Here is a 14,846-nt window from a genome sequence, read left to right as displayed (position 1 = left end):
AGAAGAGAAACTCAGTTCTCCAGCTACAGTAGGCAACCCCTGCTGGTCGGACTTTTAGAATTTGGGTTTTCCACTCTACTCCTACACAGGAATCGCTTTTGAACCCACACAATGGAACTTTGCATGACAATGGGAGCACGGGCACTGTGTCCTGTGGCGGAGGACCTCCGCAGCTATTCATGAGCAAAGTACAAACTCACAAACTAGGGCAGGGATTCCCTACCCTTACGAGTTTTTGTTTGACTTCATGGTACTCCTTTCTTCCTCTGGCCCTCTGTGACTCCAAGGAATCCTAGGATTACAGGAGCCTTGCCCTTTCTTTAGAAGTGCAAGGCCCCAGGGGGTTGTAGACTGTGCACAAGTAGTGAGATGCCCTTTAAGAAGCTGGGAGTTAAAGCTGTAGACAGTTCTCCTTGAGATAAATACCTGTATCTGTTCATAACAGATTAGCACAGAAGTTAAAAAAGGCCTCATAAGGGAATGAAATAGTTCTCAAGCTGGAACATGATTTGATGACTTCTTTTTTCCTGTGACTTTCAGGGTTTTTCCATTCATGTTTTGGGTCTCCCTTAATATGATAGCACCCAGCAAAGTCAGCCTACCTCCGCCCTGCGTGAGGCACTCCAGTGGCCTCCCACTGTCCTTTCAGCCTCTTGCTCATTTCAGGGTTCTACCCACGGGGCCCTTCCTGCTGGCCCTGCAATAATAGCCTTTCTCCCAAGGAACTTACTGTCTACTTGGAGGGAGGGGGAGGGAGGGACTAGAGACGTGGGAACAGGCTTCTAGTGTGAAGGAGCCTCTGCACAGGCCGTTCCCTCTGTGTGGACGTCTCAGGTGCTCTTTCTCAATGAGGGATCCCCAGCTTTCAGATCCCAGCTGAGGCATCACCTTTGCCAGGCAGCCCCTCCTCCTCTGACCCTCCAACTGCACATTTAAGAGCCATCGTAAGGACTATCACAGACCCCTGCTCCACTGTGCTGGGTCTCTCCCATTTTGCCTTCATATCTGGGTGTACCAGCTCTGTCCTCCCGCGTGCCACAGGAGGCTGGTCTTTAGGCTCCTCACCCTGCAGTTTCCCATTTGGTTTTGCCCATCAGGAGGTGAGCAGGGTGGGCAGTGGGGGAGGGAGGGTGTCTGTGTCTTTCTGCCCAAAGCTATGGCTTCTGTGCGGCAGCTCCCTCCACCCAGCTCTCCTCCTTGGTAATCCCCCTCTCTTCCTGCCCCTGCAGACCTAGGCACGGTGAGAGCTCCCAGCTCTTCCTGGCTTCAGGGAACTGCCCGGTTCCTTGTCGGGTTTCCTCTACTCAAGTTTTTAGGAAATAGTTTCTTTACTACTCACAAATACCTGTTCGACTTGTTTCCATCCAATGGACTGATGCACCTGTTCATTTCATTGTAATTCCCTGGTTTCCTGTCCTGTCTCTAGTCCCTCCCCAACTGCTCCACCCTCTTTTCAAGAAAATAGAAAGTTGCAAGGGAGAAAGAGCCTTTTGTGTTCCCATTTATGTTTAAGAAATTACTATAATGCCCAACACATAGTAAATGCTAGCTAAAATTTGTTTCGAAGAAATCAAATTTAAAACAAAATCTAGTGGATTTATTTATGGGCTTATACTTGCCCGCAAGTAAAAAGCTTGGAGTTTGAGTCTGGCTTTATTTGAAGGTAGCAGTAAAAAGACTGCAATAAATTGTCTTGTAACAAAGATCAAGATTTGAAGTGGAAGAGAGGAGCAGAGGTGAGGGCAGAGGTTTTTGTTGTTAATGTTTAAGGGCCCAGCTGGAGAGGAACAGGAGAGGAGGCGCCAGTGGGAAGGATGCTGGGAAGTGAAAGGAAGGGTGCTGAGACCCAGCCTCGGGCGTGGTGTCCAGCAGGGGGCTGGGAAACCTGGGCTTTCGTCTTGACTTCACCTTGCCTGTCCGTGGCATTTATGAAAAACTTCATCGGCAAACTCATTATCCCAGCTCACATTTTTTTACCACAATAAAATGTCTCTGGGAGAGTTGAATTCTTATTTTCTTACAGCGATCTACTCAGCCTGTAAATAGGCTGTGTGTTTCATTGTCTTGGAGGAACAAAGAGTTTTCCTGCCTCTCTGTTAGATCTCTTATAAATCCAAGTTTTCACAACAACTATGTTCAATAAAGTATACTAGTCAAAAACATATAAATATTATTCATTCCTCTAATTAGGACTACAATTATTTAAACTATTTTGAGTTTATAGAATTGAATTACATAGTTTTCAGCTGGAAAGTGGGATATTGTTATAAAGCATAGTGAGACATGCAGTTTTGTAAATGATTGTTCATTCATTCATTCACTTACTCTTTTATTCTATAAATGCTGTTGAGTGCGTGTTTTGTGCTGAAGTGCCGGGCTTTGGGAATTCACAGTGAGTCCTGCCCCAGGGACTGAGCAAGCTAACGCAGTGCCTCCCCTTGGGCCCATGCACTCATCACCCACCGAATCTCCGAGAGAAGCTTGGAAGACGCCTTTTCCAAAGCTCCCCAGGGGGTGTATGAGCCGCTCACTGACCTCTGCAGCGTGCTGGCGATTCCTAGACTAGAAAGTAGAAAGTTGGTTTGGGGGAGGGAGGGAGAAACTTCTACTACAAAGTGCCAATAATCCTGGATAAAACATAAAAAGAGGATTTTAAATACAAAGCTGACCTTGCAGACTTTGAGGAAAATACACAGGATCTAAATATAAAGATGAAGGCAGGGCTCCAGACTATTAAACCAAAGAATTAAGCCTGAGGCAGTAGCCGGCCTCAGGGACGCTAGAAGCCTTGGCCTGGTATTTCAGCAGCCAAACCAATGGCAGGAAGCTGGTCCTGTGTCTACACCTGCTAGACAGTTGGTAATGAGACACAACCCCGATCTTTACCGGGCAAAGCAAAGCCTCTCAGTGGAACAGGGACGACACCTCCCTGCTCACCCAGGTCGGTCCTGGTTTATGCCTGTGGTCTCTGAGTTATGACTGATAGCACCTGCTTCCCTCCCAGAAATACCTAGGTTTGGACAATGAGTTACTTCGTCATTCTATTCAAGGGCTAGTTAGTGAAAGGATGGGCGTGGGGGGAAAACATGCAGCAGCTAAGGGAGGCAAAATGTAGCGTGTTCATCTTGGCCCAGGGGTGTCCAACCTGTGGCCCCTGGGCCACGTGCGGCCAGCAATGGCTATGAATGTGGCCAAATGCAAAATTGTAACTTTATTTAAAAATTTTTTTTTGCTCATCAGTTTTTGTTAGTGTTTGTGTATTTAATGTGTGGCCCAAGACAACTGTTCCTTTTCCAGGGTGGCTCAGAGATGCCAAAAGGTTGGACACCCCTGGTAGGCTATGGGTAAAAGAGGTTAAATAAAAATAGTAATATCTGTACCCTGAAAACAAATAGAGCTGTGTCCTTACTCAGCATGGAGGTCAAAAGGGAGTACATATTCATTGCTTTTAAAACCTAGGAAATTTAAGACAGAAAAATCACTCATAGTTTCTTTGCCAAATAAATACAATGTTAACTTTATCTATTTTCCCCCTTCCAGTCTCTTTTTAGACCAGTTTATACTTTCTTTGGTTTTATATTAGATTTTCTTTTACAAAATATTGTTATGTACTGAATTTTCGCTAAACTTAATGGAGAGTTTTATCTCTACGTCATAATCTTTGCAAATAATTATCCAGAGTGCCTGTTTTTATTTTATTCAGTGGCTATAATTTAAGCAAAACCTTGTATTGGGCATTTAAATTGTTACCAATGCTGGCTGTTGGAACAAACACCATGATGGACATGGCTGAGTATAAATCTTTCTGACATTTAGAATGGATTCTCTAAAGTGAAATTGCTGGGTCAAAGAATCAGGTCACTGTTAAATTTCTTGACAAGCAGTATTATCAATTGGTTTTCAAAAGTGTGTATCAATTTTCATGCTGTTTCTCTTTGACAGGATTGGGCAGCCATTTATTAAAACTTCCTGCACAGGTTATGAATATCCAAAGTGCTCTGAATCAAGAACTCTCCCCTCATCACCGCAAGCCCTGCCCAGGAATTACCCATAAATAACTGGCAAGGTCAGGGCCGTGCCATCTGAGATGGGAAAGGGAGCAAGACAAGAGACCAAAGGGGCCACAGCCTGTCACTGTGATCCTTGGCCATAGGAACCCGATACCCGATAGACAGCCAAGATGTGGAAAGGATATTAAAGCAGTAAAGAATTTCCAATTCGCACGCTAGCTATGTCCTGGGCTGCGTACTGTTGGTGCAGGAGGATTGAGATGTCCCTTCACCAGGCTGCAGGGAAGCCCCAGGCGCCCTCTGGCAGCTGAGAGGACACCCACAGCCCAGTCCAAGGGTACTCCTTGGGTTTTAAAGAATACGGACCTTGTTCAACAAATAAAAGACACCCATTTCATTTGGGAGAATCCCAGGGCTTAAAGATATTTTCGAAGATGGATTTTCCCTTACAAAAATGGGAGGAGCATTGGATATGAGTAGTAATGGGTTGGGGCTCCAGGTCTGTGTTTTCCAAAAGTAACCCTCTGACACGGGACGAAGGTGAGAAAAGGGGTGCCGGTGACAATAAATATGTGTTCAGTAGACAGTGCACCAGGCATTGTTCCGGACTCGGAGGGCACCTCAGGAAACAAAACAGACCAACACTGCCCCGGTGGGGCTAGCTCACCCTCTGCTGGCACGAGACAGGTAGAAATGTGATAACGTACAGCAGATTGAAAGGTGTGTGACATGAGAGTCAAGTGTGTGTGTCAACTTGGCTGGGCCGTAGTGTCCAGGTATTTGGTCAGACATTCCTCTGCTGTTTCCATTGAGGATATTGTTTGTAGATGAGATGCCCGTTTGACTGGGTGGGCGTTGAGTGAAGCGGATCGCCCCCTGTCTTGTGGCTCGTCCTCTTCCAACCAGTGAAGGCCTTCAGGGAACAAGGGCTGACCGCCCCCAGACAAGAAGGAGTCCCGCCAGTGAGGCCCTTGGACTCCTTCGACCGTAACGTCTGATCTTCCCTGGATCTCGAGCTGCTTTCCTCTCCAGACTTCTCACCTCTTTCCCCTCCGCTCTGATGCCAGAAACGTGGGTTTAAACATGGGGATCCGTGCATTTTGTCTTATAAGCAACATGGATGATTTTAATATGCATCCACAATCCAGTTTATTGTTTGAACATAATCTGTCTGGGGGTTAATCCCCAAGTGTACTTACACTTGGAGATGATGATGAGTGTCTCTTCAGGAGCAGGGCATGGCATTTTTTTCTTTTACCATCCGAGTTGGTGGTATCTTTGAGCTAATAGGAACATTAAAAGGTATGCAGTTTAGCGGTGCTCACACTTCAATGGGAATAAGCCCCAGGATTCTGATTCCTGGTCTTGACCCCAGGAATCCGCGTTCACCAGCAGCCTGGGAGGGTTGGTTGCAGATGAAAAGCAACACACTTTGAGAAGCACTGATCTAGTTCAGAGTCTCAGCAAAGGCCCGGGAAGAGGCGATGATGCACTCAAGGTTACTAGGCGTACAAGTGGTACAATTCTAATCCTATTTTCTCCCTTACAACTCTGGCCTTTTAGCCTCCACCAGTGTCTTCCCTGGACCAGCAGACTTGGCATCACCTATGGCCTTGCCAAAAAAGCAGATTTTTAGACCCAGACCTGGAGTAACTGACTCAGAAACTCTGGGCCCAGAAGTCTGTGTCTCATGACTGCTCTGGGGGACTCTGGTGAGCACTAGCTTGGGACCCACTGCTCATCTGAGAGCTGCGGTTCGCAGCAAGTGACAGCCAACACTTAACCATGTGCCCTTGTTAGAGGCGTTAGGAATCTCCTTAATTACATGGTGTGGCCCACCATTTTTTCCTGCCAGGTGCTGCCCATCAGCATTTCTGAGGTTCTGTTTCACTGAAGCCGGCTGCAGCCTGTGCCAGTCCAGCTGGGTCCTCACCTGGGCCCTCATGCCCACTCGCCTCCCTTCTTCCTCGGCGCCAGGTGCCAACACCGGGGTGAGTAACCTCTGCTTGCTAGATGGGAGGGGTTTTCATTTGCTACGGGGCACAAGGACTGAGGTCAGCACCTGACCTGTCTAAGAAGTTCGAGCATTCTTAAATGGAGAACAAGGCAGTTTGCCTGTCAATGACTGTAGGTCTGAAAAAAATCAAGTGGCAGAATTTTGTCCTGAGCTGCATTTTCTGCTGTCAATGTACAGGGACGAGTTCAGTCCTTTTCTTCACTCTAGGAGGGGTAGGGAGGGGTAGGGTGCAGGGGCAGAGCTTGGCTCATCTGAATAGTTGCTGGATGATAATGATAATGAGCTGCATTTATACAGTGCCTTTCATCTGAATGACTCTACAGGCTGAATTTATGCTTGCCATTGCTTAAAACATACTTTGTAGAGTCTCAAGGGTACATTCCTCAGAGCCCCGTAACCCCTGCATTTGTAAGTGTTCTGTGATCTCTCTGCTTGCGCAGCATGCAAAGAAAGGTGGACAGTGAGTGATCGTGATGCTTAATTAAGGCTGCAGACAGACAGGAAAGAGATTTGATCTAGGCTGGCTTTCTGGAGTGTCACTGATGCGATTCATCGACGTGTTGTTCCGGTTTTACGTCTTTGTCAGGGGTCCTCTGGGGAGGGATTGCGTTCGAGTGTGGCGGTGTGCAGGGGAACTGGTGAAAAGCAAATCTGAATGCTCTGGCCCCTCTGTCAGACAGTCGTGCTCCACGGACACTGTCCTCTGATGAGTGTGTTGCTGGGAGTCGGCTTCTCAGCAGGCAGGCCTGGGGAGAACACCGAGTGGAAATGTGTGGACTGCCAGGGCAAATCAGCAAGCGGGGAGCGAGTCCGTGACCACTGAGCATGTTGCTCTTCGGAGCTCCTAATAATCGAGGGAAGAGTGTTGATTGCACCTGAGGTGCACGCGGCTTTGTGTCCAGGTGTGGGGCGGGGTGCCGTTGGAAAACCTATGGGACTGGGGAGGCAGACCACCTGCAACAGGGGTTTCCATTCTGGGTGCTCATTAGAGCGGCCCCTGTAGCAAACATGAAAGCAAAGAGACTTTATCTTTGAGGTCATAATTCCTTTTCAAACAATACAATTCCTGGAAACAACTACGAGAAGTGTTTTAGCTCTGGACGGCGGCATCTGAGGTTCAGGGAGAAGCAGTGACTTGGCTGCTGTGGCGCAGTGACAGGCACCTTCCCTCTGTCCGGTGGTTGGGGAGCCGATGGGGGGTTCCCTGTGAGCTGTCTCAGAGCAGCCCGGGGGCCCCCAGGGAGAGAGAAGGAAGCGGGGAGAGTGGCAAGCAAAGTTTTCAGTAAATCTCATGTTGGCAGTTGAGGAAGATGGGCTGTGTATTCTCCACGTATTTTCCAGTTCTCTCCTTCGCTAACGCAGTCACTAAACACTTTTTTTCTTGAATCAAGACATTTTGGGAATTGAATAGAAACTATGAATTATCACACATACAGATGGTTTTGCACTTAAAAGAAAATAGCCTCCCCCTAAATCTAAAGTTAAAACCTCTGCAGTGAGCTGAATGATGCCCCCCTAAACTATATAAACACCCTAATTCCTGAAGCCTGTGTACACTGACTTTCTGTGGTGAGAATGAATACTGTCTTATATGCCAGAAGATGGGATTAGAATTTTGAGGGGTGGGCCTTACCCTGGGCTATCCAGATGGGTCCTAACTCCAACCAGATGTGTCCTTGTGAGGGGGAGGCAGAGGCAGCCTTGACCTACACACGTGCAGGGGGCACTGTGACCGGGGCCACAGGGCTTGATGTGGCGCCCCTGCAAACCCACAGGCCCAGCAGCCAGCAAAGCTGGAAGAGGCCAAGACCCTCCAGAGGGGCTGCGGCCATGCCTGCCCCGCGTCCAAAATTCCGCCTCCAAGGTGGTGAGGGAGTGTACTTCTGTTGCTCTTGGTTATCTGGTCTGGGGTAGTTTGTTACAGCAGGAAACAAATAGGAAGCCTCCTCCAGAAAGTAAACGTGGCCCTCTTGAGAATCCATAGACGGCCTGGATTAAGGAAAGTGTGAGGGGACAGTGACGGCCTAATTTTCGCTGTCCTGGCCATGCCCCAAAAACCTCCCTCTGCCCGTAATTTTAAGTTTCCCCAGACATCTGGTTCCTTTCCGTCTACCCAGACTTATTTTCCCCTTACACCTTTTGATCCTTGGGAAGGGGAAGCTTACCTCATTTGGAGAAGATAAATGTATGATTCATGAATACGTTCTGGTTTAAACTGGGTGTTTTGATAGGTTTTAGAAATATTTTGTAACCCTGGCTGGCATAGCTCAGTGGATTGAGTGCGGGCTGCGAACCAAAGTGTCTCAGGTTCCATTCCCAGCCAGGCCACATACCTGGGTTGCAGGCCATGGCCCCCAGCAACCATACACTGATGTCTCTCTCTCTCTCTTTCTCCCTCCCTTCCCTCTCTAAAAATAAATAAACAAAATCTTAAAAAAAAAGAAATATTTTGTATTGGTCCACCAGGCTTTGCTATGAGATAATACGTCCCTATGTTACCATTAATTTCGGCAGCCCTAATTAAAATGAAGGGGTGAACAAATAAGTACATCCTGCTTCTGTGAGAAGATTGCAAGAATAAAAAAATTCCCATGCTGGTGCAATGGTCAATGTGGAAATGAAGCAGAGAGAAGCAGGACTTGTTTCTGCTGGAGACAGGCTTTGAAGAGAAACTACGTAACATCTAGCCCCCATCAGGAGATAAAATAGTCCTTTTGGATGATGGGCTGAAACTCAGGTTGAGTCCTTAGGTCACTGGTTGCTTAATGGTAATGTGTTCAAGAAGAGCCCAGGAGGCTTGTTGAAATGCAGATTCCAGGGCTGTCCCCAGCCATCGAGTGAATCAGTCTTGGGAGGACTGGCCAGGGAATCTGCATTTTAAACAACTCCTCAGCAGATTATTTTGTAGGTTGTCCATGTAGTATTTATTCATTATTTTCTAACTTTTCAATTACAGCTGACATTCAGTATTAGTTTCATGTCTACAGCACAGGGCTGAGACGTTTACAGAACTTGTGATTGGTCCCCCAGTAAGTCTAGTATCCACCTGGGGCCTTTATTCAGCCATACAAAAATTAAATCTTACCACTGGCAACAGACAACATGGGTAGACTTACAGGATAGTATGCTAAGTGATACACGTCAGACAGAGAAAGAAAAACGCCATATGATTTCAATTGTATGTGAAATTTTAGAACAAAATAAAACAGAAAAGACTCATGGATGCACAGGACAAACTGATGGCTACCAGGTGGGAGGGTTTTGGGGAACCGGGTGAAGAAGGGATGGAGTGTACAGATTGGCAGAGCAGTCACGGGGTGCACCGCAGAGGCAGCAGAGTCCACGATGTTGTTCTTCAGTGCATTTTCAGACTCTTCGCATCAGCCTTAGCCCAGAGGGCTGTGGTGTGGGCCTCGGGAAGGAAGGGTTACGGAAGCGGTCTTGTCATGACGCCCTCTGCCCCCAGTACAACTGGGGGGCCGGACCGGGTGGTGAGACTATCGTATGCTGGTCCCAACTTGGGAGAGGAGGGAAGCTGAGAGACTGGCATCACAAACTGGCGTCCTCTCTCTTTGTTAAGTGTCAGGGGACCAGTGGTCGGGTTGATCAGCCCATGAGGACACGACATGTCAGGGAGATTTGGGAAAAGTTGATGCTTCCTTTTCCGTTAGTCCCCAAGCCAAGTCATTGCCTCCGAAGCTCCCACCATGGGCCGGCCCTTCTCTGCGTCCTCCCTCTGGTGTCTCTATATGTGCTTCATGCCTACTGCATCCGGGGTTGTCAGCAAAAACAACAGAAACAGCCTGTAGTTCAGGTAGAAAACACTGTATTTACGAAAAGAGTACGTGGTAGCTCACAAGAGCCAGAAAGCAAAGCTTTCAGGCCATGAAATCCGGAAAAATGCCCAGAATTGTACCTCAGACTTGTCCAGTGAATACCCTCTCTATAGTGGGCTACTTGGCAAGCGGTCCCTCTTTCCTGCAGGACCTGGCCCCTGATGGACAGTCTGGGCCATGACCATCTAAGCTGCAAACCCAGCTCGTGGCCATGCTTACACAGCGAGGGCCAAGTGGAAAAGATGGCGTGGCATTTCTAGCCTTTATATTGGTGAGCCACCTCTGTCTTACGTGGTCAGAAACCCTTCAAACACAAGAAAAGTTCCAGCTATTAGGTGGTCCAAATTTTTTCTTTAGTTTCACCTTCTTTCTTACCTCCTCCTCCACCGTCCTTTCCCAGCTTTCAAGTGCCAACACAAAACCAGCCTTCTTGAAAATTTCCTTAGTGACTCAAATCACATTGATCTCTCCCTTTTCTGATCTATCACACTAATAGACTGTCACACAATATACCACCTAATTATAAACCATTTTGTCCTGTTTGCCAGTTGTCTCAGGCGTAGGTCTGTTCTGCCCAAATCAATCATCAGCAACTGTACAACAGACTCGTATTGACCGCTCACACGGCTGGGTCCCGGGAACCGTGTGCCCGCCAGGGGCCGTCTGCTGACGCTTGTGGCTTGGTCTCAGTAACCGGTATTTTTGTGTACAATAAGGCGCCTGCAGTCTGTGAGAGAACCATAAGCACAATAGATACAATGGTTAAGAAAATAAAGCTCTGAAACATAGTATTGACTCCACCATAAAGAAAATAAACTAAACTTTGGAAAGCTTATGAAAATGTCACCTATTCTAACTAGAATATGCCTTTCAAAATGACTGAAAGATAAAACTATTTATATAAAAGAAAAGCACACTGCTGGCCTGGCTGCAGACCATACCAGGCATATTTTCCAAGTAATTTTCCTTTGCTTTTGGAACAGACACATTGGGGGCCGAGCCTGTGTGGCTACTTCACGCCAGAGTTAGTGGTGAGCTGGTCTTTCCATGGTGTCCCTACACAAAAGCAGTGTCTCTCAGATTCGGTCTCTGGCAGAATGTTTCAATGTATCCCTTCCTTCTCCACAGTGTTTTAACGTTTACCAAGCAATGGTTACCTCATTTCCCATTTAAATCTGTCATTAGGAAAGGACTTCACATATAAATGACCTTGGTTCTTGGATCATCAGCCTGTGAGAGCAGATGAGGTCACACTAATTGTTACTTGACAAGTTGATACCAATCTCCCCTGGCTGATCTACCCTCTTGAAAAATCCATCTTAGCCACTCTGTAGCCACCTATGTCTCTGCCTATGACTCCACCGGTGCAGGGGGTTTTCTCAAACCCAGAAGAAGGTGAACATGGGTGTGCAATGGTACGTCCAGCGTGCAGGGTGCCAAGCTGCAAGGGGCACGTGAGCCCGTGCACCGGAGCCTTCCTGGGGCCCTGGCTGCACAGTGTGTGTGCTCGAAAGAGGGGAGGCCACTTAGCCCTTGGGATTTCACTATTAGGTAGTTTTCAAAACAATGCTGCTTGTGCTTCCCAAGTTTTTCATAATAAACTACTTGCACAGTTCTTGTAAGATTCTAGAATTTTCTTCCTGCACTTTCTCTCTCTCCTTCGCTCTCGTCCCTGACAAATCTAGGGTCAGGTTGAGTGTGAGAACGTAACCACTATCATAGTTCATGCAAACCCAGGATTTCTCCCTTTCATTGGCTCTGTCTCTGCACCAAGATGGTTCTGCCTGGTGTTGTCTTTGTGTGGGATGTGCTGCCTTGCCGAGGGCCCCTTAGCCCTCCTTCTTCCCTTTCCACCTCCACTCAGAGGGATCCCAGCGTCAGCAAGGTGATGGAGGAGCTCTGAAAGTGTGGGGGCAGGAAAGGGAAGCGGGGGAGACGGGCCCTTCCCAGCGGTCCTGTCCTGGGAGGACATCAGGCTCCAACCTCTAAACAAGGATGTCCCTTGCTCCCCATCATGTGCTCAGCCACGATGGTTAATTTGCTTCTAAACCTGGTCTAACATATTGTACAGAAAGAACCATTAGTTAATAAACTGCTGCTTTTGTATTTTTCCAACTTATGTTGCCATCTGGTAGAAACAGGCTAATGCTAACATCTTTAATCCCGAGAGGCCGGCCCTGAAGACCTTTGGCTGCATAGTCAAAGAGACGGCGAATCTCACCCGAAAGGTGCCAGCTGTGACTCTTCAGTTCCTCGTGTCTGAGCCACGCGGTCACTGAGGCAGCCACAGCCAAGCATCGATGCTTGAGGCTGAGGCTGTCCATCATCTCTGGGCTCTGGTTTCTCCAATGGCACCTTTGCTCCAGGAATCCAATGGATTTCACAATGTTTATGAGTTTTGTGGGTGGAGAGACAGAAAGAGTGTGACCTAAGAGCTCAATGTGGTATAAGCAAAGGCAGACTGAGGCAAGAAAATAAAACCTCATATGTAGAAAAGCCCTGTCTCTGAGAGGGCTGCAAGAAACCCGAGCAAAGGCAGTGACAGGGTGGGTCTGGCACAGACTAAGTTCTCTTTAACAAGCACCTACTGAACATCTTTCACGTGTGGACTTGGTACTGTGTTCAAGTGCAGTAGCTAATCATTAAGGATGGGCTTCGCACTCACCTGTAGAGTTTCTTTTGTTTTAAAATAAGCTTGTTTATGCTGCCTAGGCCTGCCTATACCTAATCAACTTTTGGGGGGATAGAGTAAAATAACCACCCCAACACCCTGTACTTTTGATTCTGTGCTAATGCCTGTGTAACAGCTAATCTCCCATGGTGCCCAAATGGAAAATTCACAGTGCTTGCTCACGAGATGCTAACAGTCTAGTAGGAGAGACTGGTTTTGAAATAGTAGAACAAAGTATGAAGAGATGTATTACATAAACAGACTTTTTTTGCAAGAGAGAGAAAGAATGAGAATAAGAATGAAAGTGTTACAGAACAAACAAGGGGGGGGCCAGGGATGATATACTATTATTGAAAGAAGCCCCCAGGTCCGTTATGTCCGCCGCCAGAGGAGACGTCTCTCAATGCCAGAGATTCGTGAAAAGGAAAGGAAATGTTTATTTAATGCTACAAAACTTCAAGTAGGGACCTAATGTCTTCATCAAAAAAATCCTAAAGTCCCTTAAAGCACCCACAAACAGACACAGTCCTTCCTTCCTTCCCCCTTTGCCCAGTCCAGAGTACCGTATCTCAGGAAAGAAAATAGAAGTCCATGGCTCAGGCAGTCCTCTGGTTCTTCCCAGTTAGTACTCCATCTCGACCTGGAGACCTCCCTGGGTTCCCGGCACCCTCCGCTGAGTCACCGGGATCTCTGCTAAAACCAGGTGGTGGTTCCCCCTTCTAAAGCTGCAGGGGGTCCCCACTCTGGCAAAGGCACGTGGTCCTCTCTCCCAGGGCCACGGGAGTCCCCACTCAACCAAAACCACATGCTTCTCCCCCTGCACAATGGCTGCAGGGGGGGGGGGGGGTCACCACTCTGCCAAAGCCAAGTGGCAGTTCTCTGCTAAAGCCGCATGGTGATTCTCTCTTGCAGGGCTGCGGGAGTCACCACTCTGCTAAAGACTCATGGTTCTCTCTCCCTCAGTGGCTGCCACATCTGGGTTTAAATCCCTGCGCCAGTCTTCCTCTGCAGCCCCATTTCTGACTCCTCCCACACTCGGCCTCACATGCCAGAACTCATATCCTTCCAGCTTTACTGGGCTGCCATCATGAGTTTGGGCAGGTGTGGCCCCATGTCATGGAGCCAATCATCTCCAAGCTCCCGAGCAAGTGCTGTAACTCGGGGGACCTGCCCCCCAGTTACGTCTTGGGGGGGAGGTCCCTTTCCATCCCCCTGGCCTTGAGCATGGCCATAGCTATTTAGCATATCCAAGCAACCAGCCGAAGGCTATAGGTATGTTAAATGACCATGCCATGGATTAGCTGCAAAGCTGCCCTGCATGTTCTTGCTCTGTGTGCCCTTTCCCCCAACTCACACCTGTGGGGGAAGGGGTGAAGACATCTTAAAATCTCCTGGACACCTTGAGTTCTGGACCCCATTTCAAATGCCCATTTGGGGTCCCCCCCTTGGCTGCACCCTGTAACAAAAGCAGGACAGGGGCTTCTCAAGGGATCCAAACATGGTTTGGCTCGAGAGAGAGTAGGGGCAGGAGACTGGCATGTTATTGAGGTTAGCAGTGCAGCCTGGATAAGGGTTCCTGTGGGCAGGCAGGGGCTTGACTGATTTGAAACTCCTGCTAGTCGCAAAGAAGGTAGCACATGGGCTTTCTCATCAGCTCGCCCAGATACGGATCAGACAGCGAAGAGAGAAGGATGAGGCTTACAACATGTCAACGGACATCACATAATGAAGTCAGGCACTTTATTATAAAAATCATACATGTCCTAATTTTCAGCATAGTATTTCTCATTAATGACTCTTACACAAACCAGTATAGTATTTCTCATTAATGACTCTTATACAAACTAGTCCATAGTATAATGAAATCAATGTGCTGATTTCCCATCCATCCTAGCATGCCCTCCACATTTATCAGTCAACCCTAGTTATGAGATATTTTGCTGTAAACAAGAGCCCTCCCTCCTGAATCAGCCTTTCTCTTACAACTGCATGGTAATCTACATGTATTTCAAAGTCAAAGTTAAATAAGACTATGCAGTTATTTTTATAGATAACTGAAAACTTCCTAATATTTTACATCAAGATTTGTGCTGTGATGTTGTGGATTCCATGTCTTTCAGTTAACTTTTTTATGCTTTAATTTTTGTTTTGGTTTGGATACATTTTCTTCATCTCCATTTGCCAGTAAAGTCTTTATTTTGTTCTGGATTTTAAATGGTTAGTTGGATAACGTTTCTTGGTTGACTATTCTTTCTCAGCACTGCCCAGAATGGACAACTCTTGCTGCTGATGAAAAGACTGCTTTCAGTTTA

The sequence above is a fragment of the Phyllostomus discolor genome, chromosome 13 (genome assembly GCF_004126475.2).
Source record: "Phyllostomus discolor isolate MPI-MPIP mPhyDis1 chromosome 13, mPhyDis1.pri.v3, whole genome shotgun sequence".
NCBI classification, from domain to species: Eukaryota; Metazoa; Chordata; class Mammalia; order Chiroptera; family Phyllostomidae; genus Phyllostomus; species Phyllostomus discolor.
The sequence above is the reverse complement of the archived record's forward strand: the minus strand, read 5'-3'. Positions refer to the sequence as shown.